This window comes from Plecotus auritus (assembly GCF_963455305.1).
Source record: "Plecotus auritus genome assembly, chromosome: 8".
In the NCBI taxonomy this organism is placed as follows: Eukaryota; Metazoa; Chordata; class Mammalia; order Chiroptera; family Vespertilionidae; genus Plecotus; species Plecotus auritus.
Window position 1 is genome coordinate 144062093 of NC_137782.1, and position 25087 is coordinate 144087179.

The following is a 25087-nucleotide window of genomic DNA, read 5'->3' on the forward strand; positions in this document are numbered from 1 at the left end:
CTGTCCTAAAGAACACTGCCAATTAGTCACCTAAACTCCTTAAACTATCAGGGTTGAAATGGCAGGTTGATAAATTAAATAAGACTGTCTTGTCAATGGCAAAACTCCAAAATTACAGTTGTATATGTAAGTAAGCCCAAGCCTTCATGTGTGTTTGGGGGGAAGGTACTCAATTAACGGTTGTGGCAAGATGCAAAAACAAAATGGATAACGTTATAAAGATGAGCTGCTCCCTGGACTGACCTAAGGCATTTTGGAGCTTAGCACTATTTTCTAAGTGATCTCTGAGTGCATCAAACCAAAATTTCACTTCTCACTGAATATTCCTCATTCAGGAAGCAATTTACTGAATGAAAAGCTCTGATCCAATGCCCAATTATATATTTTAACTTAGCCAATGATTTCACTGCCTCAAACATTATTCCATGTAGAACAGCGAATGTTGTACACACTGGTACTCAGCATTCAGTCATGCAGGCCCTACCATCTTTTTTTCCCCCAATCTTGAGTCAATCAACCAATAAGCAACCATTTCTAGAGTACCTAAGCATGAAGGCACTGTGAGGGCACCTCAAAGCATTAGAGTTCTCTCCTTAAAAAGTTAGTGAGCAATTTTAACTCCTTGAGAATTCACAGCACCAGATAAATGATACCCACATTCAACTACCATTTAGTTATTTTTAAGACATCTTAAAGTAAAAAAGAGAAAGTTATTACTCACAAGGTCAAAGCCTGCAAAACAATTCTGCTAACTTCCTTTGTGGCTTTCCTTAACCTCACCCAAAGGATAAATGGTTACGCAAGATTTCTTTCATAGCCAAATAGCACAGAGTTTTGGCGGGCAGACCCTGTAAGTACACAATGTGCACTGCCTTGTTTCAATAACGGAGGACAGAAAAGCTGGAGGAAGAATCAGAGTCAACCTCCAGGATGACCCAGTCGACAGGTGGGGTGGCATCAAAGGACCCCTCACACTAATCAATGGTGGGCAGGGCAGTTAACAGTTTATAATCAAAGTTTTAAGTCCAGTGTTGTAGAAGACAATGCACAAGGTGTGACCTGGATCACACTGCATCTTCTAAGCTTATAAGGAGTCATCTACCTAATTTTTTCAAATGAAACAAGAAAGCAACAAAAGGGGGAAATAAAGAGGGAGATCGGTTTTTGTGTTTTCTATTTGTTTTGGAAACTTAAAGCTGTTGAACGGTGATCTTACTACATGCAAATCTCTTGCCACAAAATGGAACACAGATCTTTACAACGTCCCAGAGTGTGCACTCACATGCAGGCTCCCCACCCCACCCTGCTTCCCTCCCATCCCTAACAAGCAAGGCTTTATCTCCCAGTCCACAAAGCCAGGTGCTTAACAACAGGTGTGGGGACCTGGCTGTTGGTCCCTTAGTCAGTTTATGGGAGGGGAGGGGGAAAGTAAACCAAGCCTGGCGCAGGAGTATTACCCAGATACTTCCTGGGAAGCCTGCTGCTAGAGCTGATTTGTTCAGGGGCATTTTATTGCTTCATGTAGACCTTGGCTGTTTCTCCTCTATAAAGAGGATAATCTTGAAACTGGGTGGGAAGGGATGGAGGTCCACAGAGGTCCTGCTGGGGTGGGCAGACAGCAGAAGTTCCTCTTTCAGGACTAGTAGAAAGTAAGTGGAAAAAAAACTACCTCCAATCCTTGGATTTGAAAAACAAATCCTGCCACTTACTGAAGACATGGAGAAAAGGGCATATTGGTATGTGGTTGCTGGGAGGGTAAGTGGGCAATATCAAAATTTAAAATATGCACTTCCTCCATCTACCAAATCACACAAAGATATTTACTTTCTAGGAATACCTGTGCAAAAACATAAAGATGTGCAGGATAAGGACTGCAGATTTTTATTATCATTTTTTAAAAATATATTTTATTGATTTTTTTACAGAGAGGAAGGGAGAGGGATAGAGAGTTAGAAACATCGATGGGAGAGAAACATCGATCAGCTGCCTCCTGCACACCTCCCACTGGGGATGTGCCCGCAACCAAGGTACATGCCCTTGACCGGAATCGAACCTGGGACCTTTCAGTCCGCAGGCCGACGCTCTATCCACTGAGCCAAACCGGTTTCGGCTAACTGCAGATTTTTAAATAATTATAAAACACGGATAGCAATAACAAAACAGTTAAGACCAAAAGCAACTAAATGTATACAAACAGGTTGATGAATTGAAACATGATGCATCCATTCAAAAGAATAGTGGTATGCATGCAAAAGGAAGGCAAATCTGTGGCACACAGGCTTACGAAGATGACATGAATGAGCAGTCCCTTAAAAAACAGCATATACATCTAGTCTGATATGATGAATGTACACATATTTAAATGCAAGTAATTACATAAAAAGTTCTGGAGGAATACTTTCCAAACGATTAACTTAATTAGCTCAAGCCAGAATCAGGGACAGGAAGCATTTCTGCACTGTTTGTTGGATTTTTTTGCGGGGGGGGTGGGGGGAAGAACATATACAATTTTTGAAATATTTAAAGGGCATTTCCATTTGAGAGAAAAACACACAATTCATTTTTACATGGTAAGAGAACTGAGGTTTCCCAGTGGGTCTGAGATTGAGGAGCAGGAATAAGAAGGGCACTGGCTAGAGGAGAACAAATTCTCCCAGGGCACCGCAAAAGGTTGCATGTGAAATGCTGTCTTCAATGAGTTCTCTAAAATGAAATGACACTCTGAATTTTCCTATCTTTCTTCTGGAAGTAATAATTCAGTATTTAACCTTACACGACGTTTATCAGCAAAATAAGGCCAAAAAATACTAATACTTCCTTTTAATAAAGGGGGACACTGAGGATAATAATACAAAAATAAGTGACATTCACTGAAGGAACACTGAGGTCTACAGGATGCTAGGGGAGTAAGTTTCCCAGCAAGGATGCCAAAGGAACAAGGCAGAAGCCTAGAGATCAGGCTCCAAGTCCCTTCTGCCTATGCACTTTGGTCAGAAGAGCTTCCATTTTATATCCTTTATTTGCTGGGGCTCTACCTCAGATTTCACCTACAGGGAAGACAAATTCCAGTGTTTAAAAGTATTTGTAAATTGTTTGACTAAGCAACAGGAAATAAGGATAGATGCTGGAGGAGTTTCCAGTTTAATGATGCACATGTCTCACTGTAATTTATACTGCAAGGTAACAGGTGACAAGAGGGGAATGAGCAAAGCACTGTGGGATCAACTGACCAAAGGTGATTCAAGGGGTCAAAGCTTTCTAGTTGAGGTGCCATCACCAATCAGCAGCAGGGAGAAGATCAGGGCCCAATGGGGTTGATCTACCAGAGCTTCAGCTATACAAGTGGAAGGCTCCATGGGCAGGATCCTAAATGATGAGGGAATTCAAACATCATTTCCCTTATTCACCCTCTAACTTAGACTCACCACTTACTCTAAGGGCTAAGCACCTCTTCTAAGCACTTCACTGAAACTATTTAATTTTCAAAAGCACCATGTGAAGTAGGTACTCTTATCATCAAACTAGTGGCCCGGTGCACGAAATTCATGCACATTGAAAGGGAATTAATTAGAGGAAATATTTTAATATTGCTATTTGCCCTTTCTCTATAATATAAGTGCCAGAGATGAAAGAAAATTAGTAAAATGTATATGAAAATCTCCCTCCTGTCAGAGTCTGGGGCGCGCTGCGGAACCCAGAGTCAAGTCCCCACCCACCCGCATGTGCCTCAAATCACACGAGACCCAGACCCAGCCGGCCCCATCCCCGTCAAGCCCCACAGGGTGGGAGTGGGGGGGTGCAGCCTCAGGTCCCCCATCAGGCCCCGCCAGGTGGGGGTCCCCCGGCCCCCGCGCGAGGGTGTGATGACCACTTGCATATTAGCTCTTTATTATATAGGATATATTTTGCATAAGCGCAAACTAAGGCTCAGAGAGGCTCTGTGACTTGCCCTCAGTCACAGCAAGCAGAGTCCCGGGAGTTTGAACCAAGGGCTGCCTGCACAGCCCTGTACACTGGCAAGGGCTTTATGCTGCCACTGACATGAAGCAGGGTTCCAGCCTGAATGTGAATCAGGATTTTCCCCACCTAAAGGGAGCACACATGGTTCTAAAATCTCTTAAGGTAACCTTAATTCCTGACAATTCTAACACTTGGAGTTTTACATATAATTCAATGCAGAGGCCCTCATCAGAAAGAATCCTCTATATTTTCAATTGTTTTTTCAATTCCATCAGGATCTTCTACAAGTCCCATCAGGGAAGTGTGCTCCTCTCCCTTGCCTGACACCTGGGAGGACTGTAATTCATCTTGCTCCATCAAGGTGCTTTCAGCCACCACCAGCCACCACAAAATCCAAAGAACACTGTCCTTTTCAAATGCCACCTATAGCCACAGCACAGAAACATCCACTACTCTCCCATCCCAGCTCCCACTAAAATTCCTCCTTAGAGTCCGGAACCAGTGAGGCAAGAAAACTAGCTTTGTGATTGTTTTGCCATCATGTATTTTAACAAACAGATAACATTGCATCTGTTTTTCAAAAAGCACTGATATCAACTGAAGGCTTTGAACAAGCCAAGGGTACACACAAACAGACTTCCAGGTGTGGTTTTCCTTTACCTATGTGTTCAGAGCCATCCTATTCTTGGCACTGAAAATTACAGGTACCCCAGGCACCAAACCACAGAGCAGAGCATCTGCAGCCAGTGGAGAGAGAAACGCCTGCTGCCTGGCAGGGAACAAGGTCGTCCTCCTTCAGATTTGGAAGGAAGCAGAGCAATTACTTAATCAAAAAGTAGAGTTTGGGGTAATTAGCAGCAACAACGAAATGTTTAGCTGAGTTTCCTCTTTTTATCTTGAGGCGGTTCCTATAGACAGATGCTCAGGAATAATGAAGTTTAATGAGACCTGTAGCAGCTGACTAATTAGTCAGGAGGAAGCAGTAATGACAAGGAAAAAGGGGTTTTACTCTTGTTATGAGTTCAGGCCTTAGACAGTTATTTTTAATTGTGGGGGATGTAACCCAAGAAAATCCCTGAAGAGCCACACAGTGGTCCCAGGGCAAATTAAGTGTGTGTGTGTGTGTGTGTGTGTGTGTGTGTGTGTGTGTGTGTGTGTGTGTTTTAAAGGGCAAAGAAACACAAGCATCAGTGGTAGCCTTCCCGAGATTTGGCTCGTCAGCGAGTAGTAATCACCTTGAGAGGCCAGAGGCACGGCAGCTGTGTGCCAGCCATGATTCCAATGCTATACCAACTTCTGTCAACACTGAGGACGCCCGTGTCCTGAGCAAGCCGAACAGTCACCATTTGTGTCTCGCTGGAGCCCTTAGTGAGAACTCTCAATTCAGAGCTTCCCTTCCTGCCCAATACTAAGAATATTATAATGTTTATTAATCACAAAGGAGAAGCACTAGTGACTACGGTCAAGTCCTCTGCTCTCCGTCCTACACCTGTATTGTCACTAAATCTGCTATTAAATCTGTTACGGGTTCATCTCATCTTGGCTGCCTCCAGGCCTGGTACTTTTGGAAGTGTGCAATAGGAACCCAAATCCTTTCAGAATTAACTAGCTACTGGCAAAAAACTATGAAGGAGGAAGGTGTTTTATTTGTCAGAGTGACAATCTGATAATACCTCGATTATAGCCCCCACACACAAACAGACATGGCAATACTACTGATCTCCCAATGCACAAGGCCTGTGCTTCAAATTGCTTTCCCAATAATGTGGGTAAATCTGCCCTTCATGTATTTAGGAAACAGGCTGTGAAGAGCTAGTGTGGGCCTTAAAAATGGTAAGTGTCCAGCCAAAGGGAGCCAGAAGCATCTAAATGTTGCTGATTTCCCCAAAGTTCCAGGTGCTTTTTAGGTCCACATACCTCATTTTATTGTGCCTCACATGTATTGCATTTTTTACAAATTGAAGGCAAGATCCTCCACCACCAAAAAGATTAAGATTTGCTTTATTATAATACTCACTTTATTGCAGAGTGCCCTGGAATTGAACCGCAATAGTTCCAAGGAATGCCCCTATAGTTCTACCTTTAACCCCACCTCCCAGCATACCAGCAAGCATCAAAATCTAGTCCTTACATCACCTAACCTTCACACAGGGTTTTCCTTCAGAAAAAAACAGCCCTGCCGCCATCACTGTCGTGAAGAGGATATTCTGGAGTTCTACCTGGCCACCTGGAAGCCTGAATTTTCAGCATTAGCTTCCCTCCCCACAGGGGCCGGAGGCTGTCAGAACCAGCCTGGAGACCTCTTTCGCCTGTGGCTTTAATGGAAATGAAAATATTCCCCTGTTCATGGTTTACATAAAGAAGGTCACACAGGTTTGTCCTACCAAAACCAGAGAGCGGCTTTTACCCCAAAGAAGCACTCATTCAAGTTGTTTCCAAAGTAAATACGTTAACTGCTGTAGGCTATTTATGTACTTTCACAGTTTTTAGGAACTCTCTGTCACTTTGTACTTTCTTGCAAGACATGACAAACAATACCTATAGGTCATTTTCGTCCTAATGTATCGACTAGAAGGGTTCCTACACTCTCATCCATTCTCTAAGATTTAACATTATACCTAAACTCAAAGGGGGGTCATCAGGAGTTATTGGGACTCACAAAGGTCCTTTTCAGAGCTCCACCCAGTAGGTGTACCTTCCCAATTCAACTCCCCTGATGTGCCTAACCTTCCACCACATGCTCCAGCTACGTGAGGAGCTGCTCTGTCCACAGTTCTGGTATTAAGGTAGCTGTGCTGTTCCTACTACCAAAAGATGAGCCACCCTCACTGGGCCTACATGTAAATGTAAAACATGGGGAGTTTAGATGTTTTCAGAAACGTTTGTCTTGTGATATTATATGGTTTACCCATATATAAGGCCACACATTGGCTAATAGCTCCACAGAATCAATCTCAAAAGATGGTAGCTCATAATCTGGGACTGTATCATCTCTCTTTGGGGCGGGGGGGGGGGGACACTCTTAACCCTGTGGGGTGCCACGTGTTGAATGCAAACTGTTATACTCCTTTCTGACTCAGGCTTGTCATAGCTCCTACCTTTTAAGCATTTCAAAGAAAAGGTAAAAGAGATCACTTGAACTATATAAACCCTTAAGTTTTATTCTCAAAAGAAATAAAAATGGGTGTTTACAACATATGCAGTCCTACAAGAGGGTTTTTCCTTAAGTACCCTTAAAAGAAAAACAGACATAGAGCAGTGATGTGGCCCCTTCAGTCTAGCAATGTCAGGCCTTCCTAAGGAAGACAGGCACATTTTTCTGGAGAGGGAGGCCAAAGAAGAGAACAAAGCCAGTGTTCACCACCCCAGCAACCCTGTGATGAGTCTTATGATTCCAGACTCCAGGCAGCAGAATTAGCATCATCACACACACACAAAATGATCATCGGGAGACACTTACCAAGGCCAAATTAGATCACTTCTGAACGAGGTGGGCATAAACAATAAACATAAATTATTTGCTTCTCTTTTGCCAAATTTACAACACAACAGATGACAAACAGCACCAAGTCCGTGGTGTTAGGGTATAACCAGTAGGTGCCCCCTTTTAAAAACTATTTTTATATCTGCTTTGGGGAAACGCAAAAGGTGGCCTGAAAACAAAATGCAGAGAGCAGCTGGAAGTCTTCACTTACGCTTGGCAGCAGCCGTGGAACCAGAAATAGGGATTATCTGCTTTATTCACACATGGACATCATAGACCAAATGGCAACTCGGCCTAAATACACCAACAAACGCTTCAACAGCTGAAAATGTTTAAGAAAAGTCAGCAAAGTCCAAGAACTTGAACTGAAAACATGGGTCTGGGCCCAACTGCATGTTCCCAGGTAATGCTGTTATCAGTGAAAATGGCTCCAGGGTTACTTCCGTGCAGCCTATGTCTCAAGACTGAGCATCACACTTGTAACTACAAAATTATACTTCAATACTGTTACATTCATTACAGGTTCTCAGAGTCCCTTTACAAATAGTTTTGTTTACTGGTTAAACACCAGGCAAAACCATAAAACACCACTAACCAAAACAAAAACGTCCAAACAACAAAAACCAAATACTGTCAGAATAGAAATGGCGTACCGCTGGGGCAGGAGTGTCAAGGAGTCTGCCCTGTCAGCTGAGGCCCCTCTTATTCTGTCAGAATCACCAAAGCAATCTACCACCAAAGGGAAGACTAGGCAAGTCTTGATTTCTAAACTGCATTTATCACGCCAACCTCACTACCACCACCAATTAAAAGTGGAAGTCTCAGCAAATCCTTCACAGTTGGAATAGGATCAGGAATTTCTACTTCTCAGCAACTGCTCTCACCAAACCCAGGTTTCCAGGTCCTGGAAATGCTAATATGAGATTTACAGAAGCACAGGCCTCAATCATCATTTGGAAAACCCACAGCAAAGTGGTTAAGGATTCAGAATCCAGAAGCAGACTGCTGGCTTGACATCCAGATTCTACCACTTACTGGCTAAGTGTCCTTGGGCAAAGCGTACTTTGTACCTCAGTGTCCTGACCTCCAAAATGGAGATAATTCTTATAGGGATGCTGCAAGGAACATATGAATCAATGTGTGTAGAGTACTTAGAACAGTGATTGCCAAGTATCAAGAAGTTTTAGCTGTCTTACTGTTACTACTACCCACCACTACTGGGACCTGCTTTCCTTCTCTCTGCATGAGGCTAAACTTTAGCTTTCTCTCTCCTCAGTGGCCCGTTTCCTGACAAGACTAATTTTGTGAGCCCAGAGAACACAGAAGCTACCATTTTTTAAGCAGTGGGCATCTACCCAGCAGAGCCTTAAAGAAACATTTGGTAAAATGAAAGTTACCACTGGTTACTGGTACAATTTCCATGTATTTATTTGCAGGGGCCTTCAAAGCTCTATCAGATGATGATCTAGCAATCCTTTCTAACCAGTAAGAGAAAGAGACACAAGTCACTTGTGCAAGGTCATTTCACCAATATCAGTTGCTAAGCATCTAATTCCCTGTACCTGTGCCAACATGAGCTGAATGTTGGCTAACAAAAAGGAGGCAAAAGTCCCAACTAATAACAACAAGCATAAATAACGGAAGTGGAAGGAAAAAAGGCACATCATATCCTAGAGGGATATCTAGTCATTCCCCTAACATGCCTCATTGTTTCCTGGCTCCCTCTGGTCATAACCCATCCCCAAGCCCCCACCATCTCATTACCTAATCCTAGTCAAAGTTGCAACTCAGACATCAACTTCAAAAAGTCCCTGTCACTCTCTCATCCCACAACTCTGGGATGTTACTTCCATGTCTTAGGACACTTGCCACTTTCTACCTCCTATTCTCTTTTAGAATGTAATTTGAGGCAGCGGCTGTCTCACACCTGTGTTTCTAGTGAGCACTGTAACATGCTCACCACCACCCTCGCTTCTTGGGTGCATTTAATGGCTCCTTCCGTGCTCTTAGAGCTATAAACGTGTTCTAAAAATTTATCCTGTCTTCATCGGTAGCACTTACTCTTCGTTATTTAGGAGGCACAGGCTACTCTATTCCTACAGCCAGTCTGCAACGCTGCATCAACCAGAGCACCGGATAAGCAACTGGCTTCCAGGTTTTGCCAGCTGACTTCTGAGGACAAGTTCTAGATAACAACACTTCTATCACTAAAGAAATTGAAGCAACAACTAGAGCCAACAGCTATCTCCCCAGGCTGGGACTCGTCTCCCATCCGTGTTCCAGCTTTCAGTCCTCAACTGAGCAAGGCAGCAGCAGAGAGGGGCCATCACCACCTCCCACCTCTCCTCTAACTCTGCTGCCCTAACCTAAGCTGAACCATGTTCTGAAAGCTGCTCTGTATGCCCACCCAAAAATGTTTCTTTTATGCTACAGGTTAATTCTTGTCTCCCTCAGGAGAAAGGAATAAAGACGAGGTTTTCATGACTGCCTAAGCAGAGGCATGTTGGAACCCAGCTTTCCAAATGTATGTAAACACATTTCCCCTCTCCTCTTGGTTCAGAGGTTTGTGGACAGATTCAAATGAGTCCTTGAATACCTTGAAGCTGAGCCGTCACACAGTCTGGCCGCCATTGAGTCACCAACATCTTCACATCACGAGAGATCTTTGGCTGCAGGTATTTCATCTCTAACAAAATCCAGAGCCCTCACAGGCTAGCTGTGGGTCTACCTATAGGCTCGCCTATAGCTATGTTCAAAGGGATCCTGATACACTAAGGCTCAATATCACCTGAATTTAGACTACTACCTGGCACAACATCCCACCAATATCCTAACTGCATTTACCAAGCAAACACTATGCACGTGTGGGTGGAGGTCAGCTCTGACCTTCAAGATACACAGATGCACTACCCATCCCCGAATGTTATGCCTCTTGCACTACCAATAATAAGCAAATTAGCAGACTGTGTTGTTTTGTTTTTAATCCTCACCTGATTATATGTTTGTATTGATTTCGGAAAGAGAGGAAAGGAGAGTGACACAGAGAGAAACATTAATGTGAGAAACACTAATTGGCTGCCTCCCATAGGTGTCTTGACCGGCATCGAACCTACAACCTTTTGGTGCATGGGACGAAGCTCCAACCGAGCCACCCAGCCAGGGCCACACTGTATTGTTTTTATTTTTATTAAAATATATTTTATTGATTTTTTACAGAGAGGAAGAGAGAGGGATAGAGAGCTAGAAACATCGATGAGAGAGAAACACCGATCAGCTGCCTCCTGCACACCCCCTACTGGGGACGTGCCCGCAACCAAGGTACATGCCCTTGACCGGAATCGAACCTGGGACCCTTCAGTCCGCAGGCCGACGCTCTATCCACTGAGCCAAACCGGTTTCGGCACACTGTATTGTTTTTAATGGAAAGATTTACTCATCAATAGCAACAGTTTTATCAGCAAGTGATGTCTGAGAAATCTGATGAGCATTCAATTTTTAAGTTGTGTATTCAATTTGTTAAGTGTGACACTTTTTTTAAACAATTGTGAATTTGGCTGACTTCCTAAATAAGAATGATTAAATATACGTTTTAAGCAAAAATGAAAATAAAATTTAAAACAATACAATCTACCCATGTGCTGGTAAGACATGTACACTGTGCCCTGCTACCTGCCTCTACTACAGAGAAAGCACACACTTTAAAGAATGTCAAAATACGGGCCCCCTCTTGCTGCAGAATTTCGAAAAGTCACCCATTTTGTCACTTGCTGATTAAGCCACCTCACTTCACCTTTCAGATCCTCGGGTTCCTCAATTCACAGGTGTGACACCATCTAGCCCACAAGACTACTGAAAGGATAAATCATATGTACTAGTATGTGAAGGCACCTGGTCCATACCTGCCTTGTGCTGGAAAGCCCACAAAACCGTTTTTGTCAAGTCACAATCAGTGCAGGAGCGAGAGAAGCTTGTGGTTGAACATCTATGTCACAGCAGTCGGTGGACTCGTGAGCAATGTGGCAGAAAGGGCATGACCTCCGGTTCCAAACCAGACTGCCCTGATCAGGCCCTCACAGCGCCACCCACTTCCCACGTGGTGACATAGTGCGCCCATCCTTAACACAGGGCAGGCACTGAGCTACTCCACCACAGCAGATGTTGGCCACCAATGAGCTTTCTGACTCTGGGGGTGATGAGCTGACTCCATGGACAGGAGCAAGAAAAGCACATCATAAAGACAGACAATGCTTCCTAAGGTGCTAGGCTGAGGAGGCTGCTTCAAAGCAGACTCAAGAAACTGCGTAGGTTGCTACTAGACACGGTCCAACCGCTTCCTCCACACCCAGCCACACCCAGGTCCTCCCAGGAAGATAACTATCTCTGGCAAGGCAGGGCTCTGTGAACACTCAGCAGACTAGCTGTATGACACTGAGCAAGTTACTTCATCTCTCCAAGCCCTGGTTTCCTCATCTGTAAACAGAGATAACAACTCTGCCTATCTCTAGCATTCTTCTGAGTGTGCAATGAGGTAATGCACAGAAGGAATGGCACAGAGTCATGTACATAAGCCTTCAATGAATGCTGGCCAACATGGCTGAAAAGGTCTGTTTCCTTCATCAGTGACAACAGACCAAGTGAGCGGACCTTAGAACAAGACAGCTTCCCCAATTGTCCACCCCCCCCAATTTCTTAGATTTGATTATGAATTCATATTTTTCATAGGGAATTCATTCTCATAGCCACCCCTGAGGAGTAGTGAGGGCAGGTGGCCTCCATTTTGCAGGTGTATAAAGAACCCCCCACCTCCTTATATTCACTATTCAAAACCTGTATGTTTTCCTCTCTCTTGACTTGTGTGTGAGCTTCTTGAGGACAGGGATAGAAATCCTACCCCAAAGCCTGGAAAAGAAGCCCTCCTTAAGGAGTTCTGTGGGTTGGTTCTCAATGCAGGTTGGAACCTAGTAAAGAAATTACATTGTGAGTTCCCACTGGGGGAAGGGAACAAAGAGAGAAGAGTCCCAAATCAACCATGAATCACAGTGACCTGTGATCACTTTCCTCTTCCAGAAAACACTGAGCTGCTCCTTATCAAACAAAGAGGGAGGAAGGACCCATGACATAATTTACGTTGGCAGACAACTATGAGCTCATAGAAAAGTGAGGTAAGGAAGGTCATCTCAGAATCACCGCGTGACAACGATGACTGAGCGAGGACCTGGCCGCCCAGCCCACTGGTGGCAAACACTCACAAAGGCAGCAGCTTCAGAGCGCCCCCTCTCCGCACCACCACCCGCCCCCCCCCCCCCCCCCCCGCCGCAAGTCACTGCTCTAAAGCCCCTCCCTCAACCCCAGCCCGCTCCCTTCCCCAAAAGCCATCTGAATTCACTACCCTGATAAAGGCTGCAGCATGTGGTTTTGTGGCCAAGAATTCCTAGCCAAGCTTGGCTATAGTCAAGCCCACTGCTGAATGAGTATGACTTTTAAAAATTGCTTCCTTGTGTTTCAAGTAAAAAATAACCTCCCATCTCAAAATTGAAATCATATATATGTGCAGAAGAAAACCAACGATCTTTTAAGGGGGAGGGGGGGAGGGCGGAGGATGGGCATTGGGAGGCACTGAAGGCTGGGAAGCAGTTCTTGGGCCAAAATTACTTTTGTCACAGATATTCCTTCAGTTTAAAAGGCCAAGCTACACATTGGTCTGGTATCTAAACTTCTGAGGCCCTGCCTCCATTTGCTCAGAGCACCCTTCGCTGCTTGGCTTCCAGGAGAGCATTACTCTGTGGTAGCACAGTGAGTGAAGGCACACTGGCAGTTAGAAACATCACACTCATTTTACAGTCCCCACAATATAAAACTCTGATTGGCTACCACACCTACAAGAATGGATTCCATCCTTACGGGTTATACTTTTACCTCTTTTGCTATGTGACTACATTAAACTTTCTCCTGTCCAAATACTCTTACCCCATCCCATTCAAAGGAAAAAGAAAAAAGAAAAAACAAAAAACGAAGAGACAGCCCAATGCCTAATTAATTTCTAGGGAACTGTTTCTCTCTCCAAGCACTTTTAGTCTGTGTGCCTCCCTCTCCTCTCCTCCCTACCAATGTTAAGTAAATCCCGGGCGCCCTGCAGAGTCCAGGGACTATATGAGGGAGGTCCCTAAGGTCCTATCAAATTTCATTTTCTCAAAAAAGTAGACAAACCCAGATAAGCCCTTCCTGAAATTACAGTTTAGCCACATCATAAAGTCAAAATCATTACCGTGTGACGCATTCCTTCATTCAACACATTATTATGTGGCTGATGAGGCCACCTCCTTTCTCAGGGGAGAAGAGGAAGGAGTGACTAACTCACTTTAAAACAACTATGTATGTATTAGTGCCTTCATTATTTTACTCATTAATTCATTCCTTTATTTATGAGACATTTATTTATGTGCCAAGTACTAGGAAGGAATACAGGGGTGAAAAGCACACAGATATTATCCTCCGTACAGAGCAACAGGTACTTTCAGATATAATTAGAGTGACCCACTGCCCGGCTCGCCTGGGACTTGGGGGAGATTCCCTGGACACGGAATGACCAGTGCTAACACTGGGAAAGTGTAATCCTGGGAAAGTCTCAGGATTAGCTCGTCACCCTATTAAAACAAAATTCTAATTTAAACTTCACAACCACCCCAAGGACTATATGTTCTTCCCAGTTTTTAACAGATGAAACAATGGGACTCAGTGACATCACGAGGGGAGCCAGAATTTGAAAGGTGGCTTATGTGACTTCCACAGCCCCTGTGCTTTCCCCACCCTTGTGTTTCTGAAATGAGAGATAAAATGTCCTCAGACAGCCTCGGCAGCCCTCTTCCCCACACCGTGGCCAGCCTGGCTGCAGTGCCCTAAGTACTTCCCTCCTCCCTCCCCTGGCCACCCACCCGTTCTCCACCACAGACTGTGCAGCTGGGATTGCATCTGCCTGATAGTTGTTCACAGATAATGCATAATCTCCCTCTACCACTGCAAGGCTGTTTTTTTTATAGCAAGTCATTTAAGTCTCTGTAGGAATAAACGTCTCCTTGAACAGAAATCAGGGTACCATCCACCTCTCAACTACCATACATTCAAGCCTGCAGAATCTACAAAGACTCATTGGCATTTAACAGTGCAAACAGCTGAAGCAGACTTTCAGACTCTGTATACTTGACACTTTAAGTACACTTTTTAAAGATTATCTTTTAAAAAAAAATCCACCCCTAATCCAAAATGCTAAGGCCACATTCCAAGAGATAACCACCATTTGCATGTCAATGGCACCAAATTAATGTCTATGGTTTGTATAAGGATTTCAGGCAAAACACACTCACACAGCTCAGCTCACTTCTGCAACTAGTGCAACTGGCTGTCACTCCAAAATTCCATCACAATTGTACGCTCGGTGGGGGGTTGATAAAATTCTCCCAAATAATGACACAGCCCATGTAATTTCCTTGCCACCATAGAAGAGCAGTGCCTCCAGACTTGCAATGTTTTGCTCACCTTCTTTGTGAATAACATGTGCCTCAGTGATCCTCAAATTAACTTTCCACTTACCTCACTGCAGCATTAGAAATGGACTTTAAGGCCAGACCTTTCACAAGGCCTTTGTGAACCCAGATCCAGGCCCGCATGTGTCTCCATGCTACTGTGTTCACTGGAGTCGTAACTTTAAAGGCCCTGTGCCTCTTAAACACAAGGTGGTGGGGGAAGGGGAGGGAGAAAGGCCTTTCAAAAGCAAACCCAGAGAGGCATTCAACCATCTATGGAGGGCTGGCAGTATTAATCTGGCTACAGTAGTTCTCGGACAAAGTGCTGGGTGCTCTGGCTTCAGCAGTGACTGCTCCAGATGCTTTTTATGAACTTGGAAGCACCACCACCATCGTAACCTTCAACCTATACCAAAAGTCACAGACTCAGTGGCTGCCATCAACCTTGTGGGGACATAAAAAGCGGTGTTTCAGTTGGGTGCATTTCAGGCAAAGTGAACACTCTTCTAACAGACTAAAGGAAACCACACCCGAACAGGTTTCAGGGGTGGAGGTGGGGTTGAGACACTCAACTCAAGTGCAAAAGACTTGCCTCTCCTGGGCCTGGCTTGCCATTTAACCAGGACCTGTAAAAATAATGGTTGCCATCGATTACTGAGGGTACTGTGCTAAACACAGTTTCCGTGGAGAATTTCACTTACTCTTAAAATAATCTTATACACAGAATTTGTATTACCCTTCTCCCACATATGAGGAAACAGGCTCAGATTAGTAAATAAATTGCCCTCATTTGGAAAGCAATTTGGAAATACTTGGCACAAGGCATAGAAAAACCACATATGAAAAGTTTATGATATAATGTTAAGTAAAAAACAGAAACAGGAAGGCAAGACAAAACTGAATCTATACAATGATTATAATAGCATTAAATTGAATAAGCACACAGAAAATAATTAGCAGAAAGTAAAAATTTGCTGGGACTGCAGAATCTTACATAAACTATTTCATTTTTATTTCTTTTGAAGGTGTCACAGCATGGTTGTGAAATAATAAATATATAAAGAGAATTTTGGAGTAATACAAAGGACAGCTAAAAAACTAACTTTGTCCATTAATGACCTTCAATCCTTCCTCTGAAAGAACATCATCTGAGCCACTTCCTGACTCCTACTGCTTTCATTGCCTGTGCCCCGCCCATCAGAAGGGTGGTGGAGCGGTGCCAGTCAAGAAAGGAAGTCACCTATCTCCTCACCTCTTTTCTTTCTCCTTCTAAGGGACCAATACTTCCAGCCAACAAATTTCAGCAGGTGCTTTTTCTCCCCAACCTAATCAATACCCAGTCATTTTAAAGCTTCACCTGCAGACACACAGGCAATGGGCACTTATATTAAATAACAGATATTTAATGCATTTCCAATCTACTTTTAAAGCCAAAGCCTGAAGGCACTAAAGCCTGAAAACACAAAAACTCCTACTCTGAATGTAGACTATATATAAAACATATAAACTTGAACCTCAGAATGGTCATAACCTTCCTGGGACTGTTTCCTTCTCTGCACATAGGGGCAATAGAGATTATTTCTTTCTACGCCTGAATGTGCACACAAACCACTTGGTGAGCTTGTTAAAATGAGGTTCTGACTCAGTAGGTCTGGGGTGGGCCTGAGAGTCTGCATTTCTAACAAGCTGCAGGCTATCTACCACACGGAGTAACAAGGTTCTTTAAGTACGTTGCAATTCAAAATTCCAGAAGGCTGTGTTCTTTCTAAATTTCTCACCCCCTCCAATGCCACAGCCTCTTAACTAATCTCCTGCCTCCTCGCTTGACCGCTGTCCTCTAAAATAATCATACTCAGGAGTCAGACCATCCTTCCTTAAAAAAAAAAAAAGTCAGAACCAAGCACTCTCCTATTTAAAATCTTCAGTTGCTTCCCACTGCCTGACTTACTTCCAGATTCCTTAATCTGATTTAGAGGACCATGTATTCTCAGACCTTTGTCAATTATCCTTCCAGAACCCCCTCTGACCAGCCCTGGTTTGCTCTAAACTCTGGCTGCCCAGAACCTGCTCAAATTTCCCTACTTGGGGTCCCTCACCTCTTGGTTCCCTACCTTGGGTCACTCACTTGGAATAAGTTTATTTCTCCACTTGCTCCTACTGATCGTCAAGCTCAGCCAGCATCTCTGGCACAGCTGAAACACACTTTTTAACCGGAGGACAGCTGCTCATTGAGAAGCAGGTAATCAATAAATATTTGTTAATAGACTAACATAATAAACAAAAATGCAAGCCCTCTCTTTTTAAAAGTCAGTTTTATTTCTTAGAATTCTTATTGCCTAGATTACGGACCATCTACTGAGCATTTGGCAACTCTGCACCCATGAAATGGGTTAACAACTGCCAAATTTATAATTAAGCCAATCTAGCCAAGAATACTGAAGTTAGAAACATGCCCACAATGTCCCTATAATTTATTTCCCCCATCTTAGTATTTCATACTCAGGGCCTATGTGTTGATAGAAACTTGTCAGAAAAGAGGAGAAAAAAGTACCAAGATCTAAATATGGCTGCGATCTACCTGGCTTATTCTGACAATGTGCACAAGTGTAACTCCAGTAAGAACAGATGTATGGCTATGAAGCTGTGGTTAAAAATTGTAAACTTGAAGCTCTGTCACTACTCACGTTCATTTTCCAGAAGAGAGGAAAACAAACCCTGAAGTCCATATTTAAACTGCTGTACAATACTGGAGTTATAGAGCTCATATGTAGGTGGAAATTTTCTTAAAAAAAAATATTATGGAAACAACAACCATACTTTATGTTTTAATAGTACATGGACATTTTCAAGGAACCTTCATAGAGATTATGGCATCTGCTGTTCAGCACAACCCTGACAGGCATGCAGAGAAGGAGGGCTGCCCAGATCTTCAGATCGCGGAGACCGGGCTGCGGCCAGATGCCACCCGCCTCCCTTCCAAAGGCCAAGTTGCTGGGATTTCTGGTTTTAAGGTTAAATCCAACACATTTTGAAATTAAGAACCTAAACAGAACTAAACTAGATGCCTTTATTGAACTGTCCTCAGACCCAACACATACTATTATCTTTATTTTTTTCTAAACTTACATCTCTTTTCAGATTGGTCTTCACACCAACTTGGTGAGAGAACTGGGGTAGACAATTGACCCCATTTGCCAGATGAGGTGGCCAAGGCCTTCAGATGGTAAAGGGCTTCTCTGATTTAGCAAGATAGAGCCCATTCCTAACTAGTTAAGTGACTCTTCCACTATTGCACAGTTTTGTTCTAAAACAGTTTTCCACAAGACTTCATTCTTTTTTAAAAAATATATATATATTTTATTGATTTTTTACAGAGAGGAAGAGAGAGGGATAGAAAGTTAGAAACATCGATGAGAGAGACATCGATCAGCTGCCTCCTGCACGCCCCCTACTGGGGATGTGCCCGCAACCCAAGTACATGCCCTTGACCGGAATCGAACCTGGGACCCTTCAGTCCGCAGGCCGACGCTCTATCCACTGAGCCAAACCGGTTAGGGCAAGACTTCATTCTTCAGTAAGAGATCGGATATATGCTTCTATTTGGAAGCAGTACATGCAGCCTATTCCTCCCCATCTCTCTCCCACCCACCCCTACCAATCACAAAGATTGTACAAACGGTAGAACTCCAGTGTGCACCGGAGTTACCAGGCAGAGCAGTTAAAACACCTATTGCTGGGCCCCACACCAGAGTTTCTGATTCCGTAGGAGAGAAGCAGGCCTGAGAATTTATATTCCGATCAAGTTCCCAAGACATGCTGATACAACGCATCTGGAGAACCACTGCAATAAAGCAGCCCGTAAGATTAACTTCATTTAGCTACCCTTTAAGAAAGGCTTAGTGACTGCTACTTGTAAGAGGTTATGTCAGACTTTTGTCATGTTCCCAGACTTTGTGAAATGTAAGGAAAACAGGCAAATACTCAAGCTATCACCAATACCAGTTTGTGAAAATCACAGAATGACCAAGTGCTTAAACCTTAAAGGAAGGGAATCCAAGCAGGGATTCTGACCTCCCCTCCCTCTGGGAATACTTAGAGTGATGTGGCATCTGACCTAAAGCTCAAAAGAATGATCCCGACACAATAAATAATTCCCTATGAAAGAAACCAGGTGGGAAAGACAGAGTTGGTTTAGAAATCATGAATACTGTCAAGTAGAGAACAAGAGCTGGATAGGAAGGTTGGTTGGAGTCAAATCCTAAAAGTTTTGGGAGAGAGGAGAGCTCTTATCAGGGCCTGGCTTTAGAGCGACTGGGCAGCTGCATGGGGGGCTTTAGGAAACCAGGGAAAGAGACTAAAACAGAGAAGAGGTAGTGGGGCTGTGAACAGACCCCTTCGCAGGCCCAAGGTGTGGGAAGAAATTATCAGGAACACAGTCATCCAGAAAGCTTCCTCACAGTCAGGACATTTACAGTCCCATTATTTCACTACCCCAAGAAAAGTGGTAGTTTACACTAAATCAAAAAGACCTATGTTTACTGCAGCATTATTTACAATAGCCAAGATATGGCCCGGCCGGCGTGGACACATTCGATTCCTGGTTAGGGCACATGCCCAGGTTGTGGGCTCAATTCCCAGGGGCGTGTAGGAGGCAGCCAATCAACGACTCGCTCTCATCACTGATGATTCCACCTCTCTCTCTCTCTCTCTCTTCATCTATGAAATCAATCAATAAAGATATATTTTTAAAGATACATATGGAAGCAACCTAAATGTCCATCAATAGATGAATGGACAAAGTGGTGCATATATACAATAGAATACGATTCAGCCATAAAAAAGAATGAAATCTTCCCATCTGCAATAACATGGATGGACTTAGAGGCTATTATACCAAGTGAAATAAGACAAATGTCAGATATGTGGAGTCTAAAAAACAAAATAATGAACAAGCAGAACAGAAGCAGACTCAGAGACACAGAGAACAGACTGATGAATGCCAAGAGGAGGGCAACTGAGGGACTGGGTGAAAAAGGGAAGGGACTTAGATGTACAAATTGGTAGTTACAGAGTAGTCACGGGATGTAAAGTACAGCATAGGGAATATGCTCAATAATCTTGTAATAACTATGTATGGTGTCATATGGGTAATATATTTATCGGAGTGATCACTTCATAAGTTATATACACAACTAATTACGGGGTTGTACACCTCAAACTAATATAATATTGTACGTCAACTGTAATTTTAAAAAATATTGGTAGCCTTTCCTCAGAGAATTATCACCCTCCTCTTCTCCTTAGCTGGCCTCCAAGAGCCCTTTCAATGGCTATCCCGAGCAACCATTGTATATGTATATAAACCAAAAGAATCAGCGTTCCCTTGCCTGTTAGTGTTCCTAGCCCACCAAAAACTAAGAGTACCACATATCCAGAAATCTGAGCAGTTCTGAGCTCATTAATTTTCCATGCCACCAGAATAAATTCATGGTGCCTGGGTAACGAGTGTCATGGATCGACCTCACACTCTGCTGTCCTAAAGGAGGGACATAAAATTTGGACTCACTAAACCTAGGTTCTGGAGAGAGAGCTTCATACTGGTTGATTGTAATCCAGTGATCTGTTTCTTTATAAAAAGAGAATATCTACCTAACAGGATTATTATTAGTGCTAAGGAAATGCACATTCATTTAGAACCTCCTAAGTTACTAGATCCCATGCTGGATACTTTAAATAACCTCATTTAGTTAATGAGCAAAATGGTACATATTTAAGTTAAGAGCTACACACAATAATTATTATCATTACATCATTCAAAAACAATTCTAATTCACAAATCTATTAGGAACTTCTAAATTTTGAGGTGAAATTCTTATAAACTGGTGAAAGTTGTTGTTTTTTTGTTTTTAATTAGTGACTTACCCTCAAGGTTATCTAATCTTAGAAAAATATAGTCTCAAACAAACCAAAAAGCCAATCTTTTATGCCTTCATAAAATCCCAAAATGTTCTTATAAATCTTGCCACCCCCAAACAAAAAAAAATAGGGATATCATTTGTCACCAACTCTGTTCACTGTCACAATGAGGAGTATTTGAAGACTATTACTTTATATTTAAGAACTTAAAATTTTATTCATGACAAACAGGTGTAAACCCAGGTTTAAGAAATTAAGCAAGACAAACATTTAGGTACCAATAATTGGAAAGTTCTTAAAAACTGAAGAATAAATTTTCTTCATGATCTACAAGTATAAAACCAGCAGATCTTTCCCTAACAGTTAAGAAACTAAAACCAAAAAACATGAGGAAATTCAACATGTCTGAGATGGCATGTAATAAACTTGAGAGTACTAATGCATTCCCATGGCTAAAACTCTTTAGTATCCCTCTATGTCCCAATAAAGACTCCATAACTCTTTCTGGATAACGAGATAAACTCATTAAGCCAGAACAGCTAAGAGAAAAAAAGCACTTTCTCCAGAAATATCTGGTGCTAAAGGTCAAGGTCAGGCAAAGAAGGCACAAAAAGTCCATTCTGATGCTTTTCAACTAGATCCTGTCTTCATTACAACTCCACTGCCAGAGCCAATAAAATCAGTGCTCTGGGGACAGGAAGGCAGGAAAAGGAATCAGGTTAATGTGGGCACTTCACAATGTCACATGCGCCCCCTTTTTTTTTTCAGAAATGAAATATTAATATGTACAAGTTGGGGAAAAGAAAATTACAGAAAACAATGTGCAGGCTGAACCCATCAATGCCTGTGACCCTGGACAAGGTATCTGATTCTATCTTCTCATCTTTAAAACCTCCTAGGTATGTTATGAAGACTAGATTAAGATAATCATGCACAGCCCGTTTGGCTCACTGGATAGAGCGTCAGCCTGCAGACCAAAGGGTCCCAGGTTCGATTCCAATCAAGGGCATGTACCCTTGGTTGCAGGCTCCTCACCGGCCTGGGCCCTGGTAGGGCTCGTGCAGGAAGCAACCAATCAATGTGTTTCTCTCACATCGATGTTTCTCTCGGTCTTTCCCTCTCTCTTCCAAAAAAATCAATGTCAAAATAGCCTCAGGTAAGGATTAACAAAAAAAAAAAAAAGAAAAAGATAACCATGCACAGGGTGGGGCAAAAGTAGGTTTACAGTTGTTTGTATGGAAAATAATACAATAATTAATAAATAATACAAGAGGAAACTGTGTTTTGTGTAGTCACAACTGTAAGCCTACTTTTGCCCCACCCTATATAAAGCTCCTGCTAACATGTCTGATACAAAGAAAGCACTCAGTGAGATCCGAGGAGACATGAAACTTTATGGAATAACTGGGATGTAAGCACAGTCTTGAAGAGTTGTAGGAAGGATTTCTATATGTAAAATCGAAGGGTGGGACATTTGAGGCGGAAGGTAATGATGGAGGAAAAACCCAGGGCTGGGTTTTATGAAGAGAAACAGGCCTGCCTACCTGGAAGATGTTATCTGGAGTGTAAGAACTGGAATAGGAAGTATGTGGGGTGGGGAGGGTCCTGGATGTCAAGCTCAGGAGTCTGGATTTTTTTTTTTTAATCCACACCCCAAGATATGCTTCCATTGATTTTTTTTTTTTTTTTTTTTTTTTTTTTTTTTTTTAGAGCGAGGAGGGGAGAGGGAGAGAGAAACATGGACATGGAAGAGAAACATCGATCTGTTGCCTCCCTATGTGTCCTGACCTAAGACCAAACCTGCAATCTAGGTGTGTGCCCTGACCAGGAATCAAACCCACACACAACCTTTTTGGTGTAAGGGATGACATTCTAAACAACAGCCACAGGCCAGGGCTAGGGGTCTGGAATTTAATTTACATAACAGGCACAAGTTAAGTTTCTGAGTAGAAGAGTAGCAGAAATATTTTCCTATAAGGAGTTAAACTGGCTGTGAAACCGGAGAAAAAATATTATGAACTCTCTGTTACTACAAACACATTTATCTAAACACGTGAGGTTGAGTTTTATTGTGTCTCAGTATTCTCTCTTATTTAAAAAAGAAAAACAACTAACCCAACCTTTTAAGAAACATGAACAAACTGAGGAAGATGGTAGTTTTGCAGGTGAAAATTTTGAGAGGGTGTGTCTGTGAGGTGTGCATTAAGGGTTGGGTGTTTGTGGTTAATGTTTGAAGCCATCAGAAGTAATAGGTCCTCTCTCTTCCCTTCTGCCAGAAGCATTATTAGTATGATGTACACTTGCAACATCTCAGTCCTTTAGATCACTGAGGTTTTGTTTTTGATCACATTTATTTACTTATCCATAACTCTCTAGGAATTATTGTATCTAAATAGACCAGATTCATTTTAATATCATATTTCCCTTAGCTGGGAACAGCAAATCTCATCCCATGGTCCCTCCTGAAATTTTTAGGACAGTGCGAAAATACTTGAAACCAGCAAACATGCATAAATACCTCCCATAAAATCATATTACTCTCAGACATAGATGCTAAATGAGTTAAGTTCATATTGGAGGCACTTTAAAAAATTAATACAGATTCAGAGAAACAATTTGCCAAGATTGGGCTGCAGGTGCTAGGAAAGATTATACTTATAAGAGTTAAAAAAAAAAAAGGCAATTTTGTAGGCACGTACAAAATTAAATCAGCAGAATCTATATGCTATCAAAAACGTTGATGATTGGAAGAACTACAAATAGTAAACAAAATATCAAACTAGGGCTGGGAGGTGGAGATGGGAAAAGGTTTTATCAAAAATTCTCTTACAATGCAATCAGTTCCATTTGTTTCTAAGGATGATCCCAAATGCTGGGCATTCTCCTGGGACCCACCATACTTGAAAGTTAATCCGCCCTTTCTCAGTTCCTCAACATGGGCGGTTCTCCGTTACAGAAATACAACACTAAACTTAGGCAACTCCTAAACCACAATATTTAGAAATAAGAAAGTTATCTGGAACTAAATCTAAATTCGGGGACAAAGGTGACACACACACACAAAGGTGAAGCCACCCCTTTAGAAGGGATTTCCTTGAGAAACAGCTGTGAGGTAAAATCTCAGGAGCACCTGGTCATTTTCAATTTAAATTTTACTTTGTCCAGAGAGGACAGTTTAAGACATTTCCTGTGTGTGTAAGCTCCACCCTTTTCAGTGAGCAGTTTTACAACCATGCTCAAACCTTTCAGCATAACAGCCTTTTGTTAGGGGGTACACACCTCCCACACCTTCTTCTGTTTTCTGATGGGGGGACCCCCTTGGGTACTTCCTTCTTGGAGTATGACACAATAAAGTGGGGAGTCTGGGGCCCCCAGGAGGTGCATTCTGAATTCTCAGGACCTGAGATTGAGTGTGGGGCTTCCGGCATAGACCCAGAAGACGAGGAACACACTCCCCATTCCTCTATTTACCATACACCAGCCCGGGCCCGCCAAATTTTCCAAAAAAAGTAAATTCTACCTTCTAAGAGCTCAAGAGGAATGAACCAAAGACACAGAGCCATTCCCTGGAGGGACTGGAGCTTCCTCTTAGCTAACTGCTCAAGGAATGCAGCACAGCCTAGCAAATGTCTAAAATCAGGTCCTGCTCCGTCTCTTGTTTTCCAGAAAAGTGTCATTACTGTCAACTGTTTCACAAGACAAATAAACCTATGAATGAAATATATCCCCCCCTTTCCCAATGAAAACATTCTAGGACCGAGCTGCTTCCTTCCTTCCTCCTCCTCCTCACAGGAACCACATTTGTGGCACCAAAAAGAGTTAAAATAAGAAACATACACAGTCTGCGAAGGTTACTTTTTTTTTTTTCCACAGCACTAGAGCCATCCCCGGCGATTACTTTTGATTCCAAGGGCTTTCAATCGGAAGGAGCTCTGTTTTGAGTTATGAATTCTTTTTCATATAAAAACTCTGAGACACTGCTGGCCAGGCCTGCTGGCTGGGCAGGGACAGCCAAAGGCCGCAGGGGCCAACCTGGCCACAGGCTTTAGGCCCACCACCCTCTCACACCGCTGCGCACAGGACCCTGCTCTAACAATATGTGCCCTAAAATATTGGATTCATTCAATTATTTGAAACTAATATAGACCCCAAGAAATACCAACTAATGATCCAACTAATCCAACCCATAGCACAGAAATGACAATAA

The 25087-nt window shown here is 42.8% G+C and overlaps 1 protein-coding gene across 3 annotated transcripts in view; it reads right to left on the reverse strand.

Annotated features, from left to right (window-relative positions):
* SPTBN1 (spectrin beta, non-erythrocytic 1) overlaps window positions 1-25087 on the reverse strand; it is a 188859-nt gene that overhangs the window by 71445 nt on the left and 92327 nt on the right. The gene's annotated exons all lie outside the window — the stretch shown is intronic.